Raw genomic sequence first — 24410 nt, forward strand, 5'->3', positions numbered from 1 at the left:
AGCCACTACTGTATGCAATTGCTGTTATTTATTAACATTCCTTCCCTTAGGTACATGTAACCTGAGTCATAAGTTAATTTGAACAAGACTCTCCTCATTGGTGGGAATTACTCCATGGTCCATCCTGGATAGAGTTATTAAGAGTTTGAAAGAGAAGACATACTTCTTGTGGCTTCATATTTCAAAAGAGGACACATGATGCTCCACATAGCCTTACGAATACTTGGAAAAACTGCAGTCCAGCCCCCTAACATTGAGTACATAGGAAATAAACCATTTGTGGGCTTGCTTCTGGCCAAATGTCAATAAGTAGCAGTTTCTTTAGTTCATTGTTCATGAAAACAAACATGGAGCACATTGCTTAATGAGGGGAAAATGGAACTAGAAATATAAATAGGACAGTGGTGAACAGAAAGTTAAGATTTTTGTTGACAGATTAATTTAGGACTTAGTACATTCTGGTGCTTTAAACCTGAAATTAAGAATCTGACTAGGAATTCAGCAAACAGAAGGCAAGGAAATGAGAGCAGATTTGTGAATTTCCCCCCTTCTGGAATAACTTTAAAAATAGGATGGCTGTAGCCTTGCCTATGAGCATAAGGTAAGCATGACTCAATTCAACTTACTAGTTCAACAAACATTTCTTAAGTGAGTAGTGGAAAGAGATGGATTTGGAGTTAGAAGGCCTGGGTTCAAATTCTGACTCTTTGATTTCCTACCCCTTTGATATTAGTTTCCTCGTCTACAAAAGTGGGTTAGACTAGATCCCCTAAAGATGTTCTTTCCTATTCTAAATCCATGTTTTTATATGACTCTCTGAATAAAGTACTTCGTTAAACTCTATGTTGTAGAAATGCAAAGACAAAATCAAGTCAAGCTCTCCTCAAAGAACTTGTATTCTGCATCTTAGGAGGTTTCCTCTAACTTCTTCAGCAGTAGAAAGAAGTAGATTCTAGTGCCCCTAAACTAAGAGAGCAAACAATATATGGATGCTACTACCTGATACAGGACTCAGCTATTCTGTAGAGAGTGCTCTTTAAGTCATGACCTGCTGCTGTGGTTGTCTAGATTTGACAGAATCACTCTGCAGGGTCAGTGGGAAATGTTGCTTGTTGTTGGGTGATGTCTTGACTTGCTGAATGAATTGTATTTAAGTGAGGTAGTTACACCAAGTCATCAGTCTCACTCTTGCTTCTGGAGTCATCTAAGACAAAAGTCAGGACAACTGGTGATGGCCACAGATGCAGTTGTATCTTTTATGTCTACCAAGCTCTAAGCTCATCATAGTTTTTGCTTCAGCCATCTTCATGGTCATCGTAAGAAATTATTCCCATCTGACCACTCTAAGAAGGAAAGTCTTCATGTGCTTAGGATAGACATCCCCCAACTCATCAACAAGTTTGAGGCCTTTCAGTTATTTTAACCTGGTCTATCTGCTCTATCAAGATGGTTTTGGAGCCATGGAACACATCTTGGAGCCACAGGTCAGAGCGAGGTGAAAGGTGAATACCATAGGTGTATAAACAACCCTGAAATGGGCTCTGCAAGCTCTCCAAAAGACCAGTTTAGGAGAGGTTTTCTACCCAATGAAGCTGATGTGGTCATGATTGACCTTGAGTTCTCAGATATATTTTGAGTTTTTAACTAGCTGGGTTAAACACCTCAGCTTGAGAGGATGTTGAGGGATTTGTTTTATGTTTGTGCTCTGGGGTATTAGTATTTCAGTTCTGTCTGCCTCTGCTTCATCTCATGTCTTTGTTTTTACCCCATTTGACCAGAAGCAACAGGTTTCCTTTTCTATCACAGTTTTGTCATTGGTATTTCAAAATCTTTTAGTGGAAGACTTAATTTTGCTTTTGGTTAAGAGATTTTTCTGACAACAGGCCATATTTGTTTTAAAAAAGAGGATTGCAAAATAATAATAGTTAATATTTGTAAAGTTCTTTAAGATTTACAAAGTATTTTTATATATGTACATATAATTTCTTTTTTTTTTTGTATTTACAACAATTTTACAAGATGTGTTATTATTATCTTCATTTTGTGGAAGAAAATGAGGCTTAGAAAGGTTTCCCAGAGTCATCCAATAAATAATTATCTGAGACAGGATTAAAACTCGGGTTTTCCAGGTACCATGTCCAGTTCTCTGGTTTCTCTATGCCACTTATCTGCCCAGATCTTTGCATATGTTAAATTGTCAAATCATTCATTCAACAAATATTTAGTTTGGCCTACTACTTGAAAAGTCTAAGGACTAATGGAAATATGTGAGTGAAAGACAATGAACCCTGACCTTCAGGAAGGTCCTATTTGAGAAACAAGGCACATACATATAATAAGCAGTTTAGTTATAAGAGAAAACAGTACATATTTAGGTGGTAAAATGTTTGGTATTGGGATAATAACAGAAGAATCTGGAATACAGCTAGACAAAGGTTCTGGCATTCAACAGGATTTTTGGAGAGCAAAGGGATATAGCCAGGAGACCAGGTACTATTGGGAATAACATGCAAATATTTGAGAGTACAGAGTTGAAACCAAATTCCAAAGTTCAAGAAATTCATTTGAGGAAACAGATGCAGGATGGGTTTCAAGCAAGCAGACTGGATTTGTTGACTTGGTTTTCAACATGGTTAAGAGGGACCACAAGGTAGTGCCTTCCAAATAGGCAAGCCAGGATTCAGTACAAACAAGAGGGAACAAACAAGAAGCAGGGTCCAAGTAGACACCTTGGTTTTCAGCATCCAGAGGTTTAGGACAGAGGTTCATTATAGATAGGTTCCTAGATCGAAGTAAAGCTGACAGGCTGCAGTGATCTTCTGAAGATGATTTTGTACTGCTCTCTGCTGACAAATTAATGAATCAAAGGCATTCATCAAGTACCTACTATGTACCAGGAATTGTTCAATGCATTGAAACTAAAAAATATAGAAGTAATTTATGTTCTATTAGAGGAGCCACCATTCAGGAAAGCAGGGTCCTGAGAGAGAAGTCCTAGAGATGAAATAAAACACAAATCTCCAGATCATGGTCTCTGATGTGGGTTGTAATTTGTTTGGAAAGTCTACATGGAAGATGGCTGAGGAGTAGGAAGTGACACAAAGCATGGCTGGGACCTTCCTGAAATGTTAGGCAATGAGAGATAGTCATTAATCATGACTAGTTTCCAGTGTAGAAATTCCAGAGATAGAAGTATTAAAACAGACTGTACAGTAGAAACAACATTGACTCTACAATCAGAGGACATCTCACCTGTGACAATGGGCACATTCATTTCCCGAATAATAGACTAAGTTTCTCCATCAACAAAATGAGGGTGTTGGATTAAGTAGCCTCTGAGGATCTCAGCAGCTCTAAGATCTATGATCCCATCCTATGACTAAGAAAAAAGACAGTAGATTTCTTGACTTATAACCTTTGAGAGAAGTTAGTAGTAAAGAGAGAAGTGAGAAATAAAATAGATCAAGAAATCACATTTTAACTCAGAACTTCTGACCCTAAGTCTACCAATATTTCCCTTAGAAGTATATGCAAATATTTTTAAAACTAATTATCAAGAAGTCAACCTTCTTTTCATTTCAGCAAATCTTGTACTAAAAAAGAAAAAAAAAACAAACAAACCTCTTACCTTCTCTCTTGAAATTGATACCATATATTTAAGGCAGAAAAGTGGTGAGGACTAGGAGATTGGGGATGTGATTTGCCCAGGGTCATATAGCCAGGAAGTATCTGAGACCAGATTTTTCTGAGACATGAGACAAGGATCTCATCTACTGGCCTGGTTCTCTATTCACTGAGCCACCTAGCTGACCCTAAATCTTATCCTTTGAGATATGTAAAATGTTTTTTTTTTAAATCAGTGCTGATCAGATGAGAATTAAAAGCTTTCTAGGTTCAACCTATTCAGATAAATGATTTAAGTAACATCTATGCCCAAAGTTCCATGAGAAATATAAAACTCAATTTGATTTGTTGTAAAAATTAAGAGAGATCATCACCACCACCAACACTTCTCAAAGGAAAAAGGATAACTTTAAGGATGGATATTTGTTGTTGTTGAGTACTGTTCTATGCTTCATGATCTTATTTGGGGTTTTCTTGGCTAAAATAATGGAGTGATTTGCCATTTCTTTTTCAAGCTCATATTACAGATAGAAAAACTGAGCAAAGAGGGTTAAGTGACTTGCCCAGGGTCTGGGCCAGGGTGTGGAGTTCTGCTCTTTTTAGTACCTGCCCCTGGTATGTAGAATACTTCCACAAGCCAAGCCTATTACCTTGCTTCTCATATCAGCTCCTTCTGAGGCTCCCATTTCTGTTCATACCACAGTCATGGTTTCAGTAACACTATCTCAAAGCTGAAGAAGCACTTTCAGGGATGGCAGAGTCCATCTAGTCCAATCCATCTTCAAATAAATTTCTTATCTACAAAAATATACAACAAAGGGATGAATACCAAGCTTTCATCCTTTCTTAGTTTGAAGATCCTAAAAAATATAAAGGACTCCAGGATTATGCAACATTTCTGTGCACTGGAAAGGAAAACATAAGCCAAACTCCTGTTCAAGTGGTAAGTTTATGTCATCTGGTGTCATGTCTCATCAACTTTGCTTGGGTGCTCAAACTCCCTTGGCCCAAAATATCAGGACTCAATTGCATTTTCACTATTGATTTTGCACCTCCTTCTCACATCATTGCAATACACCTGCTTCAACTCAATTTAGCCAAATCAGTAACTCAGCAGTAAATGTGTCTTCATGAATATTTTATGAAATTGATCTTAGCAAAGATTTCAAAGTGACTCAAATTCTTACCTAGGCTCCTGAATAGATACACAACTACGTACCAAATCATCTAGAGAGAGAAAAATGGAGACCACCAACTCTCTGTTATCTACAAGTGGATTATTCGATTTGTAGATTGCCCATAACCTTTCTTCTCCTACCTCCCAACTCTCGGGCTCTAAGATATGAACAACACTGAGAAGAAATTGCCAGGCAAAAGGTGAGATGGATGTGTACTTTGAACATGTATGACTGTATACTTATATGTGTGTAATATGCATGAATGATCAAATACATGATAATCATAATAATAACCATAAATAATCATAATTGCTGGTATGTAGTTAGTACTTTAAAGGTCTATTCTAAGAAAACTATAAATGACCACTGGATTATTTGTTTTGATTTATGAGTATTTCCCTTCATTAGCAAGAAGTGAGCACTAAAATATATATGAAGCCTTATTTTAAATTCTAAAAAAAATAAAAGTTAATATTTCCAAATGCTGCTAATCAAGTTGAAAGAGTACTAAAGTTTGCATCAAAGGGAAGAGAATAAGCATTTATAAAAATTAAAAAGTATCTCCTTTGTGCCAGGCATTGTGCTATTTTTTTAAACAAATATTATCTTATTTGATCCTCATGACTATCCTGCAAGCTAGGTACTATTATTATCCCTATTTTACAATTGAGAAAACTGAGGCAAACAGAAGTGAAGTGACCTACCTAAGGTTACAAGGTGAGCAAATATCTGAGGAAGGATTTGAATGTAGGTTTTCCTGACTCAAGACCCAGAACTCTATACACCGCACCACCAGTTGCTTCTAAGACATCAAAAGAATACATTGAAATTCTTTCTGTGTTAAATTCTTTGTGACCTCATGAAAATCATTTGCCAAAAGTGATTTTTAGTTTCCTCATTTGTAAAATGAGGGTTTGGATTAGATCATCTCTGTGGTTCCTTCTCATTATAGTATCTTATGGTATATTAGGCCGAAATTACATTATTTATAAATATGGCTCTATGAAAGAAAGTGTGGTGTAATGGAGGGAGAGCTGACCTCAAAGTTAGTAAGCTTGAGTTCAAATCTTACTTCTGATATATACTGTGGCCTTAAGCAAGTCACTTAATCGCATGGGATTGTAGGAACCGTCATGAGCTACAGAATAGTTACATTAGTAGAGGGAGTTTCCTTATAAATAATAATATTATTTATAATATAATAAATATATTTATATATAATATATAAAATAAAATAATAAATAAATACATCCCACTATCCCAGTATTATTTATGTAGCATTTAAAGTTTGCAAAGTACTTTACAAATATATTACTTGAGCCTCACGAGATTCCTGAGAGCTAAGTGCTATTTTTCTCCATTTTACAGATGAGAAAAAAAAGCATATATCATACACACATACAGGAAGTGTTCCAATGATGGCATTGTTGCTGTCTGACACTGGGTAACTCACTTAACATTTCAGTGCTCTAGGCACTTCTATGAGAATATAAATTGGAAAAAAAATTAGCCTCCATTGGTTGGAGGCGTTTCCTCACCTAAGAATTCCCAGATTTCCTTGGCTTGCAGGGATTCCTGGATCCTTGTACGCCTTTGTATAGTGCCTGGTACATAGGATGGTAGGGGGATGTCGAGCATGGATAGCTGAAACCACATATATGTGAACATCTGTTGACTCCCACACAATGTGATTTTCTTGTACATACAAGGGTTTTATAAAGTTTAATTGACAAATTAAGCACACAGTAAGGCATTACCAGCATTAACTGCAGTAACAATAAAGTATATTGTATGTCATTATACAGTGCTATACAGAAGTCCTTCATTGTCCATTGGAGATACCATCCAAGACTCCCAATGGATATCTGAAACCAGAAGACAAATTCTTGCTTTAACTTTTAACACCTATGTTGACTTTACTGTATAATACCTTGCTCTCCCTCTCAAAGGGCTCCTGCCCCTAGTGTCGGCACTCTGCAACCTTCCACCCTGATTTCCCCCAAAAAACATCCATGTGAAAAGCAAAAGAACTGGTAAGCAGAGAGATGACAAAGGAGGAGGACGGACTACTCTGGTCCAAAGAGAGGAGACCTTTGCCCCATTTCACCCTGTGCCAGCCCTTTCCCTCATGCACCCTTTCTCCTTTGTTGCCCTGGAATGACCAAGGGGAGGTAGAACTGTGGATGGGGCAGGGAGTGGGCGGGGGGAGGAAGGATGCTGTAAATGCTTATTAAATGCTTGTCAGCTTGATTTCTATGCCAGAAGTCCAGCTCTCTGTCCTCTAGACCTTCACCTCCCTCTCCCTTTGTTTTCTCCCTCTCCCTCATTTCTTTCTTTTTTGTGCCTACATTTATTTGTATTATATAAGCACGTGTATAAAATATCCATATATACACATACATTTTCTAACCATGCTACATATGTACATTTGGGTTTGCTTAGCCTAGTTTGAGGAAAAGCGATTGAGAGAAAAATTAATAAGATTAGCTCTAGGATTCCCAGGTCCCTTTCCAGCTCATAATGAGAAAGCTTCAGTTCTTTTTGAAATCTCCAAAATGCAGGTGCTTATTCCAAATTTTATTTTGCTTCTCTCTACCTCTAAAATTCCAGCTGAAAATCTCATTAGAAGGTAAGAATGGTCCTCTCTTAAGACCTTCAGGCTTTCAGTTTCCATCGACAGTAGGGCTAAGTTCCTTTCCCCTGAGTGATTAGGTTTCAGGGTCCCAGGCAGTAAGACACTCAGGCAAGTTCTCTACAGAAACTAAGTGCTCCCTGGAGGGGGGACTGTAATAGCTAAAAGAGTTGCATAGTAGTCTCTCGGTAACTGTTTCCCTATATTGCGGCCTTTTTGTCCCAACTCAATCACAAAAGGAGAGAAAAATGGATGTGGGGCAGGGGACGTTTTGAAACCTCCAAAAGATCCTTCCTTTAGCAGCTGAATCTTTTCATTTCTCCATTATCGGGGAGGGTAACTAAAAGACAACAAAAGAGCACTGTACAACGCTTTTCTGAAGCTTCTGAGATGTTGAAAAGTGTCTCTATTTTAAAATCCTGACAATGATTGGCAGGATCTGAGGAAACCTCACAAGATGAACCCCACCCTCTGACAATTATTCTCAAGAGAACAGTAATTGGTGAGCACCTAATCCATTCTTCTAACAATTGGGGGATTATAACCTAATTGCTGCTTCCGAAGTTCTCCTCAAATGTCATCGAAGGGAGGTGAACAAAGCATCAATCGATATTGAGCCCTCTTAGAGCATAAGGAAAGCTTCCAAAGAAGGGGCAAAATTCGATAGTCTGAATTACATTGACAAAATAAAAAGAAGATAAAATTGCATTGATTGATTGAGTGAGTGAGTGATTACTAACAGGCCCATCAGACCAATGTCTCTCCAAGCACCTGACATTTAAAATCATGAATAGGACAGGCCTAATTTGAAATTTTGTAATTAGGGGGTTTAATTTAAGTATGCAGGAGAACAGAGGTGTATATAGCAACCCAAATTAGTACAGTTAGAAAAATAGACATCAATGGAAATTAGCAAGTCAGTTCAGAATTGTCTGAGTAAAGTGCATTTATATTTGATGTAATCATTGTTCTGAATGTTGATGGCCTTCTAGGAGTTTAGTGGCTTTAGGAGCCTTTAAAAACCAATTTCTGTTGAAAAATGAGGGGGTGTCTATCCTATCTATATGAGGGGAATGGCTGAACAAATTGTGGTATATGATAGTGATGGAATTCTATTGTATGAGGAATGATGAACTGGAGGATTCCTCTAACTCCTGGAAAGACTTACATGATTTGATGTGGAGAGAAGTAAGCAGAACCAGGAGAACATCATACACAGAGAGTGGAACATTGTGGGAAGATCAAGTGTAATTGACTTTGCTATGCAATAATCCAGGACAATTCTGTAAGACTTACGAGAAAGAGTGCTGTCCACATCTAGAAAAAAAAAAAAACTGAGGGGATAGAAATCCAGAAGAAAACGCATGACTTATCATGAAAATGAATGAAAAATGAAAAAAATAAAAACCAATTTCTAAAGTTCTTTTGTTTCTCCAGAGTTTCCAATAACATCAAAAAAGTAGAGCCCTAAAATAGATGGATTCTGAAACACTGAACCAAATTCCCATAGGAACTTGTCACCCTGTGGTAGACAATCAATCAAATAATACTTCAGTCTTTCAGACCACATAGGTAGGTCTTCAGTGCAGACCACTGTAGTCTAGTAGGTTTTTAACCACCTCTCCCAACCGATGGCCATAAAAGCAGTCCCCCATTTTCTACCTTCTCCTGTGGGTAGCCTAACTCATGCTACATGAGTCAATCATATAAACAGGGTCTCAAACAAATTTGGGGGTAAAAAATCCTGAACCTTTGGAAATACATTTTAACCTTTTAATCTTTGGAATATGCTAAAGATACCCTTTTAAAGCAATAATTTATAAAGACACTTAAAGAAATTTAAGTAATCAAAGGTAAAATATGTGTCCTCTCAATTTTTACTTGTAAATGTTCATGAGAAAAAATCTATTGAATCCTGGCGCTTTGTTCCAGCAAATCTATCAATGTTTACCTGGTTCTGACAAATATTCAAGAACAGATTGAGCCTTTTGGACCAAATTTCCCAAATGGCTATAAGCGAACAATAAAAACATTCTTTAGCTACCAAGATATAATCACTTCTTTCTTCTCTACCACACAGCAGATGATATTTGTTTTTCTGTTTCATTTTTTGCTTTCTAACCCAAGCCACAGGCCAGATTCTCCTCCTCTGTAACTCTGCAGGGATTCTTCTGTTTGTACCTTCCATTTAATTCTGTTTGGCAGCCAAAATATGGCTATTTCTCCTAGGTTGCAACATGATTCCTGACGTTAAACTATAGACCTTCAGTTTTGTAAGTCCAAGTGACAAGGGAAAAGTTTAACATCAGAATAAATTGGGTGTATTAAGAAGTCTAATTTGCTATAACTTTTTTTTTACCCCATTATAGCAGATCAGGGGGAAAATGTTCTACTTTCAAAAAAAATGAATTTCATCACATAACAACTTAAACAACAATTTAACTTTAGAGTTATTGGATAACCAGGTCGGTGGCACATGATTATAAACTCAGTTACTGAGGTGGCTGGGGGATATCTTAAGTTGAGGAGTACTAAGCTTCAATTGGCCCTGCATATTAGGTATCCATACTAAGTTCACTATAAACACAGAAAGCCTCACAGAGTAGAGGGCTACCATATTGCCTAAGGAGGGGCAAACAGCCTCTGTATGGAAATGAAACAGGTCAAGGTTTCTATGAAATCATTGGAGGAATCAGTCCTCTGAGAAACTTTTGAACTTTCGAACTGAACAAGATAGGGAAATTGTACTAAGAAGAAAAAGAAAAAAACAAGAATTACTGGCCAGGAGATAGAAGATAAAAAGGACTATATATTTAGTCAGTCACTCTTCAATACAATACAATAAACATTTATAACATTCTTGTTGTGTATAAGATATTTTGCTTTCTAACCTTGGTTCTTGTGAATTAATTCATCATCTGAAAGGGAATTTCCCCAAATGGATTGGTCAAATTCCAATTCAACTAATCCATATTTCTTTTAAAAATGTCAAGGTAGTTCTTCATTTCTCAGATTACAATGCTGTAGGCCACTTGGCTGAAAAATATAATTCAATGAATCAGATCAATTTCTCAAATTCTTCCACAGATTAGTTCAAGAACATGCTTTCCTCAGTACAGGCATCTTTTACAAACAGTTGTGAAAAATGCCTAAACAATATGGAAGGTCAAAAGGCCATATAATTCTTCAAGATATAATTACATGCTCTGCAAACTTTCCCAATCTTTCAGATCACTGCTTTTCTCTAGTCTTTTTTATGATTCATAATAAAGTTGGAGGACATCCTAAATGCATTTGTCTATGGAGCCATAAAAATGGCCAAAAAATGTTTTCTTTTAGCTACAACTCCTTCATATCTTATAGAAAACACATTCTCTCCAACAGATATTGATTGAATGGAAATGAAATAACATTCCATTCAGAAAATATATGTAAGGAACTACTTTGATTTAAGCGAGAATTTGTCTTTACTGAACTAACATATTTGATAAAAACCTAGCTAAATTCATTTTTCTGCTTCAGAATTTAATCTTGGGATCTGGTTTATAGTTAGATAGTTAATAAAGAAGGAGTTTTGCTTTTAAAGAAGTCATTAAGTAAATGAAAATGTATAAATCTTGAGTTGCTCTTCCTTAACTAAAAGATCCTTTTGAATGCTAACTTCTTTCCTCCATTTAACATTCCATAAACACACATATGAGATTTTATGTTACACACATCACATATGCATATTTAAATATTCACATATATGCAGGATACAATTGAGAGGCAACATGGCAAAAAAGACTAAAGACTAGCTTTGGACATAGGGAGTCCCAGTTTCCAGTCTTGATGGACACATTACAGCTGTGTGATCCTCAGCAAGTCACATATCTGAGATGAATTGCAGTCTACATTGGTAGAGGGAGTTTTCACATCCAAAGTTTTCTTATGCCAAAAAAAACATAGGTCCTAACTATAATATACATAAACATATCTGTGTAAATGTTTATGTTCAGATTCCGTGAATGTGTATGTTACTAAATTACACACAAACATATATCATCAGCAAATTCATTGATTGTCTCCATTTTCTTCTATTGTCATCCCCAGTTAATTAGTTTTTGTAAAGATTTACCTGGATTGGTCAAGAGATTTATCAAGCCTGAAAGAATATATAAAGAGAGTTCTCTATGGGAAAAGGAGTAAAGCATTTGGAAGTTCATGTAACTCACAAATCCATTAAATTATAAACATCAAATGAGGTCCATGTCCCCTGCATAGGAGTAAGAAATGAAACCAAGTCTGAGCAGTTGCCTGACACTTTAAAGAACTTCAATTTGGACAATATTTTAGGGAAAGAATGGGATGGGGCTAATTGTCTTTTCTCACATCAAAAATAAAAACCCCACAAGAAATTCTATTAGTGAAAGTCAAATTGTACAAACTCTCTGCAAAACTCAAATGGCAGTGAATATGAACTCAAAATATTATTGTTAGTCCAGATTCTCCCAGGCATGGAAGCTGCTCAACTTGAAAAAATGTCTCACAATAAAAAGTAGAAATGGCCTTTTATAGTCATTAAGTTGTTATGACAAAATACCTACAGTATAATATGAAATGTTACTATTTGTGAGGCAGATTTGATTTATATTTTAATATTGTGGGAAATGAAAATAAAATTGCTTTGAAATCTTTAAGAGAGATGCATTACTCCAATGGGTAATGGGGGAAATACATGTGATTGCAATACTTGATTCTTTGGGTGACAGATAGACTTTTTCAGCCCCAAATTCTAGATGTGCCATGAATATAAGGAGGTATAGTTCTGATTTCACCAAGAAGCAGTGTGGCATTTAAATACCACTTAAAATAATGTTATGAATGTTAGACCTTGAAGAGACCTCATATATCAACCAATCAACAATCCTCACATTTGAAAGAATAATAAACTCATTGTTTTCTCTCCCAAATCCTTCCTTCTTCCAAAATTTTGTATTTGGTTCAATTCTATAAACATCTATTTAGCATCCACCATGTGCCAGGCACTGTCCAGGGCACTGGGCATGCAAAAAAAAAAAGAAAAGAAAAGAAAAATAGTCCCTGTTCTCAAGCAACTTACAGTCTAATCAGGAAAGACAACATACAAAAGAAAGCTAAAAATTTGGGGGAGGTGGAGGAGTCACATGCTGTTTAGTAGAGTTGAAACTAAACAGAGCTACAAGAGTGAACACATTTTTTTTCCCCTAAAACTCTTTATCCTTCCAAATACCCTCTTACTGACAAGGGCCCTACATTGTCCCAGTCCTTCTGGGACACATTCTAAGTCCCATCTTTGACTCCTTACTCTCTCTCACCTCCCATATCAAATCTGTTTCCAAGAACTGTCAATTATACCTTTGTAATCTCTCGAGTAGACATGCCCTTGTCTCCTCTGATGTTTTTATCACCTTGGTACAGACCCTCATCACCTTGTTCTTGGTCTATTTATTGCAATAGCCTATTCATTAGTTTCCCTGCCACAAGTCCCTTCCTACTCCACTCCACCCTCCACTCAGCTATCAAAGTGATCTACCCATGTTAAGTACAAGTCTGACCCTGTCTCCCTTCTACCTACACCACAATAAATTCCAGTCATTCCCTGCCACCTACAGGAGCAAATATAAAATTCTCTGTGAGGCATTCAAAGCCCTTCAAACGTACATTTAATCCAGAGTCACTGGCCCTCTTGCTGCTTCTCAAACAAGACACCCAACCTCCCAACTTCCAGGTACTTCCATGAGCCATCCTCATACCTGGAATGCTCTCCCTCCTAATCTCCACTTCATAGCCTCCTTCAAGTCCTAGTTAAAATCCTATCTTCTCCAAAAAGGCTTTCTCAATGCTTCTTAATTCTTGTTCCTTTCCTGATTGCTTATGTTCTCTTTATCCTGCTAGATTGCATGTACAAAGGGATTTGCTTGTGGTCTCTCTCGTTAGAATTTTAGCTTCTTTAGAGAGCTATCTTTCACCCAACTTTGTATTTCCAGAACTCAGCCCATTTCCTTGCACATAACCCTTACTGCTGTCCAGTCATGAATTCCATGACTATATTTTGGTGAAAATATGGGAATGCTTTGCCATTTCTTTCTCCAGATCATATTACAGATGAGGAAACTGAGGCAAACAGTGTTAAATGATTTATCCAGGGACATATAGCTAGGAAGTATCTGAGGTTGGATTTGAAGTTGGGTTTTCTTGACTCCAGGCCTGGCATTCTGTCCACTGTGCCCCCTAGCTGCCCCCTCTAGCCTTTGTAAGCAAACTATTTAGAAATGCAATTTACAAAGCTTGTTACATTGAACCAAGATATCTAAATCCTTGAACTAGATAGGCACTGAAGAAATGTTTGACTAACTAAACTCAGAAAGCTTTATAGATATGTTACTATCATTAATGTCTAGTATTCAAATAAGGTATATTTTAATAAAGAACTATTGTATTCCTATCCCCAAATACTAACTTATGCATTATACATTAATTTCTTATGACTTTGTAGTTTACAAACACATTCACATATGACTTCATTTGATTTTTGTTACCACCACATGATAGGCAAATCAAAAACTTTCATTATTTTTACAAATATAGAAACTGATGTTTTGTAAGTTTAAATGATCTTTGAAGGTGGCGAGTCTAGTAAATAATGAAACAAGTCCAAGATCCTAGGTGGTCTTGTACCCAAGATGATACTCTCTGCAAGATTAGTCTCCCTGAAGTCTGAAAGGATGAATTGTTTGAATATTTTTAAAGAAATTGTACTTTTCTTAATTGAAATTACCTGCAGGACATTGTATTAATCAATGACAACCATTTTTGGTCCTTCTAGTTGAGAAATAATATGTAATCAATGAAAAGGCTTATTCGTATTTAGCACTAATTATCAATGCTCAAGAGTAAATGGGACCTTAAAAATATCTATACTTGTAAGAGTCCTCTAAACTTGCCTACATTGGACTTGCTTTGCAAATTGCATTTCTAAATAGTTTGCACAAGGCAAAACTCCAGTTACATCCAAATGGAGTAATTTAAATGAGTAAAATCCTAATTAATGGGGATTTACTGATAAATAGGGCAATTAATGAACATATCTGTGAAAGAGAAGCTAAGGAGTTTGATCCTCTCATCACTGTTTCAGAACACAATATTTGGAGGTAAAAGCTTAAAGTTGTTAATCTCTGTAGTAGGAGAGTTAATGTTGTTTCATGTGTGTGTGCTAGATCTGGTAGGGAGTTCCTTTGTTGATTTTTAAAAAATGTATTCTAGCTAATACAGATTCTCAATACTTTCTAAAACCTTATAGATTTCCAAGGTAAGCAAAACCTTGAGAGATACTCACTGGCATAGTGTTTAATTACTTGAACTGGCTTCCGACTCATTTGCTTACTAATAACTTAGTTTTTCTATCTTATTCTAAAATGGTTTCTTTCTTGACCCAGTGCAATATCCTCAAGGTTTTGAAATAAGAATTTAGTGATGATAATAACATTAACACATTTTCAATTTAGATTGACATTGCTCAAGACACAGGCATGACTGATGTGTGTTCAGTAATAATAAGATGTCACAGAATCTGTGAGAACGGCTGATGTCTATAGTAAACCAAAAGGCAAGAGCTGAGAAAAACTGTGTTCCAGACCGCTGCAGATGTTCTTTTAGATCAAATAATATTCATATGAAAAAAATAATATGGGATGTTTAACACAAAAGGAGAGTTCAGCTATGTTTTTATTACTTTGAATATATTATTAGCTTCCTGAGGGCAGAATTGGTGTTTTAGTTCTGCTTTGTATCCCCCATAAATACCTAGTAGTGTGCCTGAAGCATAATAGATTCGTAATCAATGCTACTAGATTGATTTGAATTTATGGCTATAACACAGAAGAAATTGTATTTTTGTATTTTCATTTAAATTATATTTTAATCATCTAAAAGAATATAATGACCATGATATCTTCAAAGATTGATCCAATTTATAACTGGCCAGAACCTTAGGGAATCATCCAGTCCAACCCTCTAATTTTATGGATAAGGAAATGAAGGACCAGAGAAGTCAGGTAAATTGTCAAACCGTCACACAGGAAATAAGTGAAAGAGCAAGGATTCAAAAATAGGATTTTTGCCTCCAAATTTAGCCCTCTTACCCCTGTATTATCCTCAATTTGAGTATTTTCCTCACTTTATATTTTGTCATCTGGTCTATTGATTACTAATTAGTTAATTCATTCAGTAGACTAAAACAATGGACATGGCCTCTTAGTGTTGGAATAAGATCTCCAGAGGACTATTTCCAGAAATTTTATAGTTATTAGAAAGATCTAGCAAACAATTAGATAAGAGCTAACTTGGGAAGGAAGAAAATTAAAAAGGGGGAAGAGCCAACCTGCCACAGCACTCTGTTTGGCTGGTTTGTCCCATGCTTTTGTGCATGTCCCAGATAAAAAAGGAAACCATAGTTCTCAGATATGGAAAGGGCAAAAAGCACAAGTTGGAGATGGAGTAGGAATGGCTTAAGAATATAGCTGACACAAGGAGGGAAGCTTTATTTGACTTAAAACCACAACTGGAAACAACAATGTAACATGGCTGTTTAAGCATAAATACAACTGTAGCCTGCATTAATAGAAATGTTGCATCCAATAAGCAAGACCATGTGTGTTCATCACATTTGTGGACATCACATTTTATGATGGGTGGATCCTGGGAAAAGTGACTGAATGGAGGAGGTGGGAATAGGAGTGTCTAGACAACCATTCAAAGATTAGTGGAGAGGTTTAGAGAAGCTTGGCTTGAGATAAGAAGAATTAGTGAGGATAGGAAAGTTTACTTTTAATAGTTGAAGGGCTATCCTGCTGATAAAGTAATATTAGGTATTCTGATCTAAAGGATAAAGCTAGAACCAATAGGTGGAGGTTTCAGGCTGGCAGATTTGGGCTCAATATCCCAAAAATGTAGCTTGCAGAACCAAAATCACGCCCCTTACTAGAACTGGTCAAGCAGAAGTCAAATGACCATCTGTTAAGAGTGCTTTAGAAGAGATTTTTCACACTGGGTGGAAAGGTTGAATTGGACAGCCTACAGAGTCTTTTCCACTCTTAAAATTCTATGAAAATGGGAAAAGAAAATAAGAAGTGATTACAAATCCTGCAAAGGAAAGGAGAAACTGAATTGAGGAACCTTTATTAATTGAAAGTGGAAAAGAGAAATAGTTAAAGATCCTTTGATTCAGTGATGGCAAGTTTCAAAGGACTAATGTGACATACAAAGGAAAATTGGGAAATGGATTTGTAAAGAGAACCTAGGGTAAAGAGGCCTGAGATTTTTAAATGTTACATAAAGGGGACTAGATCAGGTAATACTGCTTTAGGAGGTTTTGACTGTAATTTTAGGATATGAATGTGACACATGGGAAAATGTTGAATAGGTGGAAAATGTTAGAGAAGTAAGTTTCTTCAGAATCCAGGGGAATGAAAAGTATTAAATAAATATAAGATATTATTACATTATTATCATGGAGTCATTTAAACACAGTCTGCTTACATGGAACAAGTTACTCTAGAGAATTAGTATAATCAAGATAAGAATTTTTCCCTAAACTTTTCTACCTAATACATTAACTGCAGTCATTTCACCAGCCAAATTAATCAAACAGATATATAAACTATTTAAGACGTTTGAGTGGGAGAGCCAGAGCCACTCTTTCTAAGCTCAGTCTGCCAAAAACCATTGGAGGCGTCTCTATTTCTAATATTAGATACTACAATTGGACCTCCGCCTCCTGTCTCCAGATAGCTACTCAGTAGGGCTGACTTTCTCTTTGCTTCCGCAAAAACAGAACCTGACAAGGGTTGTGACATTCTGAGATTCTGCCAGGCTTTGGTGGGGAATAGGACCAAGGCCAAAGGCCAGGTGACAATACATACCCTCTTGTCCTGTGTTGAATCAACAGCTATATTATTTGTATTCAGAAAGAGAAAAAAAGAGAAAAAGAAGGAAATAATTTACTTTTTGAAAGTGTTACTCCAAGAAAAATAATTCCAAGTTAAAGCCAATGTACTGAGAGGAGAAGGAAAGCTAAAATAAAAAAGCTTAGCTTTAGTTCATTAACTTTAATTGGTTTTTGTTGCCTCTTTTCAGGTTTCCTGGATCTTTCAGCCTTCTCCTCCCCCCAACTCTCTGCTTCCCCTTCTTCTACCTCTCGCCTCCTCCCCCTCCAATCTGGCTTTCCCTCCTTCCTGGCAGCCTTTTTAGCTTTAATTTGATAGTAAAAAGGCTCAATCCAAAGTTGCAAAATACTTTAGATTCAACTTCTTTTTTAAAAAAACAGAAAAACAACCAGAACTCTAGTCAAATGTCTGTTTACTAGCCATTACTTCAGAAAATATACACAGAACCAGGAGGTCAGCTTCCTCAATTGGGTTGATCAACCTCCAAACAACTACATAGTTTAAAGTTCCTTTGGAATGTAATTCCTTACACTTATCATCATCATCAGGCTGTCCTGTATAGTTTAACTATTCCCTTTTTTCTAAATAATTTAAAAATATTTTATATTTAAAATCTTTGGTTCTTACATCATCCACATATGCCTCTTCCCCTCTCACTTCCAGAGTTATCTTTGCAACAAAGAACAAAAGGAAATACTTCAATATAGCTGATCAACTCACAAAAAAAGATCTAATATTTATTTACAACATTCTGCACTGGTGTTACTTCTCCTTTGTAAGAAAAAAAGATTAAAAAGAAAAAGGAAGAAAATATCTTCTTTGGAGACAAATTTGATGACTATCATTTCAGAGCATTCAGTTTTGGTCATTTTGTTGTGGTTGCTATTTCCATTTATATTATAGTTATTGTGTATATTATTTTTCCATAGTTTACTTACTTTTTTGCATCTGTTCATATAAGTCTTCCCATGCTTTTCTGTATTTATCATATTTATAAGTTTGTAGTATGCAATTACATTCCATTATATGAGGAATCTGCCCAGCACTTCCAGTCAAACTATTTCATATCATCTAAATTTAAGAATAATTTTAAGATCTTAAGCATTTAAAAGCTACAAAAAGACCTTAGGAATTAGTCTAGTCTAGGAATTCTTCACCCTTTTAGTGCCATGGAACCCTTTGGTAATCTGGGAAGCCTATCAATCCTTTTTTAGAATAATATTTTTAAGTACATGAAACAAAATAGGTAAGATTACAAAAGTTTATGGTGTACAAGCTGAAAATTCCATATCTTCTAGTCCAAACCACTCATCTCACAGATGAGGAAACTGAGTCCTTGTTGCACAACTAAGTCATTGATAGAGATCATATTTAAAGCTACAGCTTCTCATCTCAACTTTGGTTCTTTCCATTGCTTCATAACTATATTTAACTAAAGGGCTAATTTTTTAGTCCTCCCCCCCAAATAAAACCACAAAAGTTTTATTCTATCATTATCTGACAGCCTGCTCAACTGATATATCCACATAAGACCATACCATTCCTTCCCATTTCTATTCAACATTCCTTTTGAATATCATTCTAGTAATACATGTCAGTGGAAGTCCAACCCAGCATCCTAAAACTTGGGATTCCATGAACCATGACTCATCTTGACAGTCAAAGCAGATATCCAAGACCCATGAGCATAATTTTAATCTACCCTCATCATATTAAAACACTTGGAAAACTGGGCCAACAAATTTATGATATCATGTTTGAGATATAAATTTCCTTATGATGCAGAATCCTATCTACTTTCTGATAGAGATTTTGCCCAAAATACATGCTATTTAGTGGATGAGCTGAGATTAGGATCTATGCTTTCTGACTTCTAGTCTAATTCTCTTTCACCCTCTGAGTCTTACTTTCCTCATCTGCAAAATGAAGAGACAGGCTAATATGATCTTTAAGGCCCTTTTATATAAATTCTATAGAACTTTTGACAAGGAGGTGACCTTCTCTAATCTAATAGATAAATAGATGGCATAAGGGTTTGGAATAAATTCATGGGTGATAAACCCACAAAAGATTATTAAAGATGAGTTAATACCTTCAGATGTTGTACCTTGATGCCACTGTTAGAATCAGGGTGTAAGGATAAATCAGTACAGACAGTAAGTAACCCTGTGTTACTGTAAGAGCCTACAAATTATGTTGAGCAAGAAAAAGAAAGAAAAGAACTGAAATATAAAAATAACAATAAAACACAGAAGGAAAATATCTAGTGTAGAAATACAATGAAAAGAAACAAGAATTGGAGAAAAACAAAAGGAAGGGGTCAAAACAGGAATTAAACTTTAAGAACCCAAAAGAAATAAGAACTCTAAAGGGATAGTTGAGAGTCACAAAACAAACACAAACTCTGAAATACTAAAGCTGAAGAAAACTGAACTGTCTAATAAAAGCTGAGTTGAAAATGGGAAAAGATAAATGCAATAAATATAATTTATATCCATACCTCTGGAAACAAAGCCCCCATTAATTTTAAATGCATGAGACCAAGCCCTCCACCCCAACCACCCACACTTCCCCCTTTCCCCCCTCTCTGTTCCAAAGGCCAAAGAACAGAGATTTGGATTTTAGTGCCATTTTTATCACTCACTCACTCACTCAATAAGCAGAAAGGTTGCTGTTCTTTGTTTTCCTCATCTGCTAAAGACAAATTCAGGAAAGCAAATTCACCATTCTAGTGAAACGTATGCTAAAGACCAACTAGGGAAGTCTGCTGATACTCACCTCTTGATGGTCCTATCTCCTTCATTTTATCCTAGTTAAGGTAGCAACAAAGGTCCAGAAACTGGAAAAAGAGAAGTAAATCTGGAGTATGTAGAAATCTCTGCCTCCTCTTACCTTCTTCTCCTTCAAGCCCAAGACACTCATATGTATTCACTTCTTACCTCTTCATCCTCTGAATGAGGACAGGAAGTAAGGACTAGAGTGGGAGATAGTAATCAACTCAGATGATTCTCAGGTGAGTTTCTCTGAGCTCTTTGTAGTTTCCTAGTCTGCCAAGTCTTATAGTTACTTGTCTTCTTTCTTTATGACTAGATTTAAATATTCTAAATGACAATAAATGGGTTATCTTCACCACTGCAGCCTTCTTTAGTGCCTTGCATATAGAAGCTACTCAATAATGATTCAACCAATGTATAATAATAAATAGAAAAAGGAGTCGTAGAATAGACTTCAAAGGCTGGGTTGAAAAAGGAATGGTTCAGGTTAATTCTGATGACCATTCTGACCAGCTGCACTAATTCCCAGGCTCAGAAACACAATCAGCATTAGGGAAATAAAATAAAGCTTAATGGCCCACACTGGGTATCAAACCTGAGTCACATTAACATAGTACTCCAACCCTTTGGATCACCAGCCCCCATCTCAGAGATACTGACCAAATTAACAGAACCAGACCTCAACCTAGCTAGAATGAGAATAAAGTTGTATTTAGTGATGATAGTCTAACTCCCTTGCATACTTTTAATCTCTTGCTTCTTGTTTCAGATAACTGAGAGTTTACCCTCCACCCTTTCAAAATCATGTCCAAGAAAATGTTCTGAAAGTCACTTACATTAAAATGTAACTAATAGTTCTAGAGGCAGCTATGTGTGTAGTAGATAGAATTCTGGACCTGGAGTTAAGAAGACTTGAGTTCCAACCTGGTCTCAGGTACTTACTAGCTATGTGACCCTAGGCAAGTCACTTAACCCTGTTTGCCTCAATTTCCTCATCCATCAAATGACCTAGAGAAGGAACTGGCAAATCATTCTAGTATCTTCAACAGCAAGAAAACCCTAAACGGGATAACAAAGAGTCAGACTTGACTGAAAAACAATGAAATAATGATAAAATAGATCTACATTTAGAAGGGGTCTTAAAAAGTTTGCAATCCAGCCCTATCCTTTTTAGATGAGAAAACTGAAGCCCAGAAAGATGAGTCTGAAAATCATACAATTAGTAAGAAGTTGAAATGGGATTCTATGAAATGGAGTCAGACTCCAACTCCAGTGACTTTTTCTACTACACTGTGATAACTTAGAGCATGTTCTTAACCTTTTTGGTGTCATGGACCCTTTTGACTGTTTGGTAAATCCTATGGATTCCTCAAAATAATGTTTTAAAATGTACAAGTTTAAATTTATAGGATTACAAAGGAAATTAATTATTCAAAAATATTATTATTAAAAATTTTCCATCCAAGTTCATGAACCTTCTAAAATTTATGAACCACTTAGTGGTTTGTGGACTCCAAGTTAAGAACCCCTTATCCTAGAAGTAGTCAAACTTCCAGGGTATTGAAAGTGTTCATCTAAAGAATGAAGCTCCAATGTTGGAATTTTAGACACAAACTAGCAGGTAGAGGTTGATTAGTGGTTAGTGCCAGTGATACGCTGGTAAATATTTAACAAGTGACTCAAAAAAAAAGAAGAAGAAAAAGAACATGACACACTTTAAATTTAATCTACATTATTAGCATTTCTCCATTACTTTCATCAATCCAATCAACAAACTATCAAATCAAGCCCTGATTTGTAGTATTTTCCCTAAAGGTATAAATATTAACATTCAAATTCTGATGATTGGCTCTCTTAAGCAGGTTAGAGCTGGCTGTAGCACAAGCTGGTTGATACCATATAAGAAGTTACTTCAAAATTAGCACCTCACAATGGTCATATTTTCATATATAGCTCAAAGTTTATTGTTATGGACAAACAGCAGACTTGAAAATATAGTTATAGAGTACACTATTTAGTAATAAATTATTATAAATACAAATGATCCTCATAAGCCTCAAACCAGATAGAATCATCATTTTATATTAATATTATTACTCATAGTATTCTTATTTTGATAGTAAAACTGAAAGCCCAAGACCTGGATTTCAGATTTGAGAGGGGATGTTTTTTCATTTTTAAAAAGTTGCTCTTTTAATTTTTTTAAATTTTCACATTCTAAAAAATAATAATTAATAGATGGCATATATTATTCTTTGATTTGGACATCTAATATCCTCATAAATTATTGGAAGATATATTTGTTCCAATCAAAAGTGAAAAAAAAAGGAGGAAGGAGAAGAAGAGGAGGAAGAAGAGAAGTAAAAAGCAAGAGAGAAGAAGAAAGGAAAGATCAAGACAGAGGTGAGGAAGAATAAAGAGGAAAAAGAGAAAGTAAATATAGAATTGAAGAAACTGAGGGTTAATTATCTTAAACCTCATTCAAAAATCTTTTAAAATGCATTAATCCCTCTTCCCTATATGATATGGATCTCTAAGAGGTGGAAGTAGAGGGATACAGGGGAAATTTAAAAGAAACTAAAAAACCTAAATATTTTAAGGAAGATTAAATTTTTTATTTAAAAAATTTCAATGCATTATTCTGAATGACATACCAAGCCATATTCAAATATTAGTAATTAAATATTTTAATACCAAGGACTAGAGGCATCACAAAATAGTGGAGAGAGAATGCTAGAACTGAAATCTGGAAGTTATGGGTTCAAATTCTGCCTCAAACAGAGCAAGTCCCCCAAGTATCTTAGGTTTCAATTTTCTCTTGGGGGAAAAAAAACGAGGAGTTCATACTCATTGATTTCTAGGGTTCTTCCAACTCTAAATCTATGATTTTTATGATCATCAATCTGAAAATTAAGTTATTGTTGCTCTGTTTTATAGATAGATACAGGAAAGTTATGAGACTAGGACATAGTTGGAGATTGCTAGTCTGAATAAATTCCTCACATAGATAATACTTTTTTTACTCCTTGCTCCAAATAGAAAGAAAGGGAGGGTAAAGAACACCTATCATTCTGAGCCTTGACAATATTAAGTATTAAAATTAATTGTGTTAATTTAATTATTTTATTAAAAAGGAGACTCTTGATATAATAAGGAATGGTTTCCAAATAAATATGATCAAGGTGTTTTTAAATTATGCCTCTGATTTATACTGGTTGTGTTACCAGGGACAAGTCACTTAATACTTTATAGAACAGGAAAAAATAATACGGAATTTATATGAAGGCCAAAAAAAGGTCAAGAATCTTAAGGAAAATAATTAAAGGAAGTAGGAACAAAGAAGGTCTTGCAGTACTGAGATCTCTCAAAACAGTTTGTAAAAAATTTAAAAACAAGTCAATCAGTAGAATGGATAAAGTATACAACACAGAGATGAAAACATATCTGATACACTAATATTCAACAAACACAGACTTCAACTACTAGGTTAAGGACTCACTATTTGTCAAAAAAAAACTACTGGGAAAACTGAATGTCAGTATTGAAGAAATTAAACTTGGACAAATATATCACACCCTAAAAAAATGGGTACATGACCTACATAGAGAAAGTCACATGATGAATAAACCGGAGGAAGAAGGAAAAATGACCTATTAGATCTATGGAAAGAAAAAAGTTCATTTCTAAGCAAAAGCAATAGTAAGGATGAAGATAAAATAGATAATTTTGATTACAGTTTTTTTATTAGGCAAATTCAATAAATCTAAGATAAAAAATGAAACTGGGGAAAATATTTACAATAAGTTTCTTTGATAAATATCGTTTTTTCAAACTATATGAGGAACTAATATGAAAATTCACTCCCCAGCTAGATTGGTCAAAAAAAATGACAACAAAAGAAAATGATAAATGTTGTAACAGTTATGGAAAAATAAGGAAAATCATGCCATGTTGGCAGGTCTGTAAATGTGTCCGATTACTCTGGAAAGCAATTTTTAATTAATTATATACAAAAAAGTTACTCAACATTACATGCCTTTTGACCCAATTATACAACTGCTAAGCCTATATACTCCAACGATAAAAGATAGAGAAAAAAGTCATATATACAAAATATTTATAATAGTGCTTTTTAAATGGCAAAAGAGCATTAAACTAAAAGGATACCAATCCATTGAAGAAAAGTTAAATACATTGCAGTATATGAATGTCAAGCAATACTACTGTGCTATAAGAA

General features: G+C 35.4%; 1 long non-coding RNA gene across 1 annotated transcript; it reads right to left on the reverse strand.

Annotated features, from left to right (window-relative positions):
• Positions 1–1506: 1506 nt before the first annotated feature.
• On the reverse strand, positions 1507–4419 carry LOC103101156 (uncharacterized). The gene is made up of 3 exons (XR_001628786.2): positions 4275–4419; positions 3253–3379; positions 1507–3120 (listed from the first exon to the last, which is right to left on the reverse strand). It is a non-coding gene; the product is annotated as an uncharacterized LOC103101156 (long non-coding RNA).
• Between the last annotated feature and the right edge of the window lie 19991 nt (positions 4420–24410).

The sequence above is a fragment of the Monodelphis domestica genome, chromosome 3 (assembly GCF_027887165.1).
Source record: "Monodelphis domestica isolate mMonDom1 chromosome 3, mMonDom1.pri, whole genome shotgun sequence".
Lineage (NCBI taxonomy): Eukaryota > Metazoa > Chordata > Mammalia > Didelphimorphia > Didelphidae > Monodelphis > Monodelphis domestica.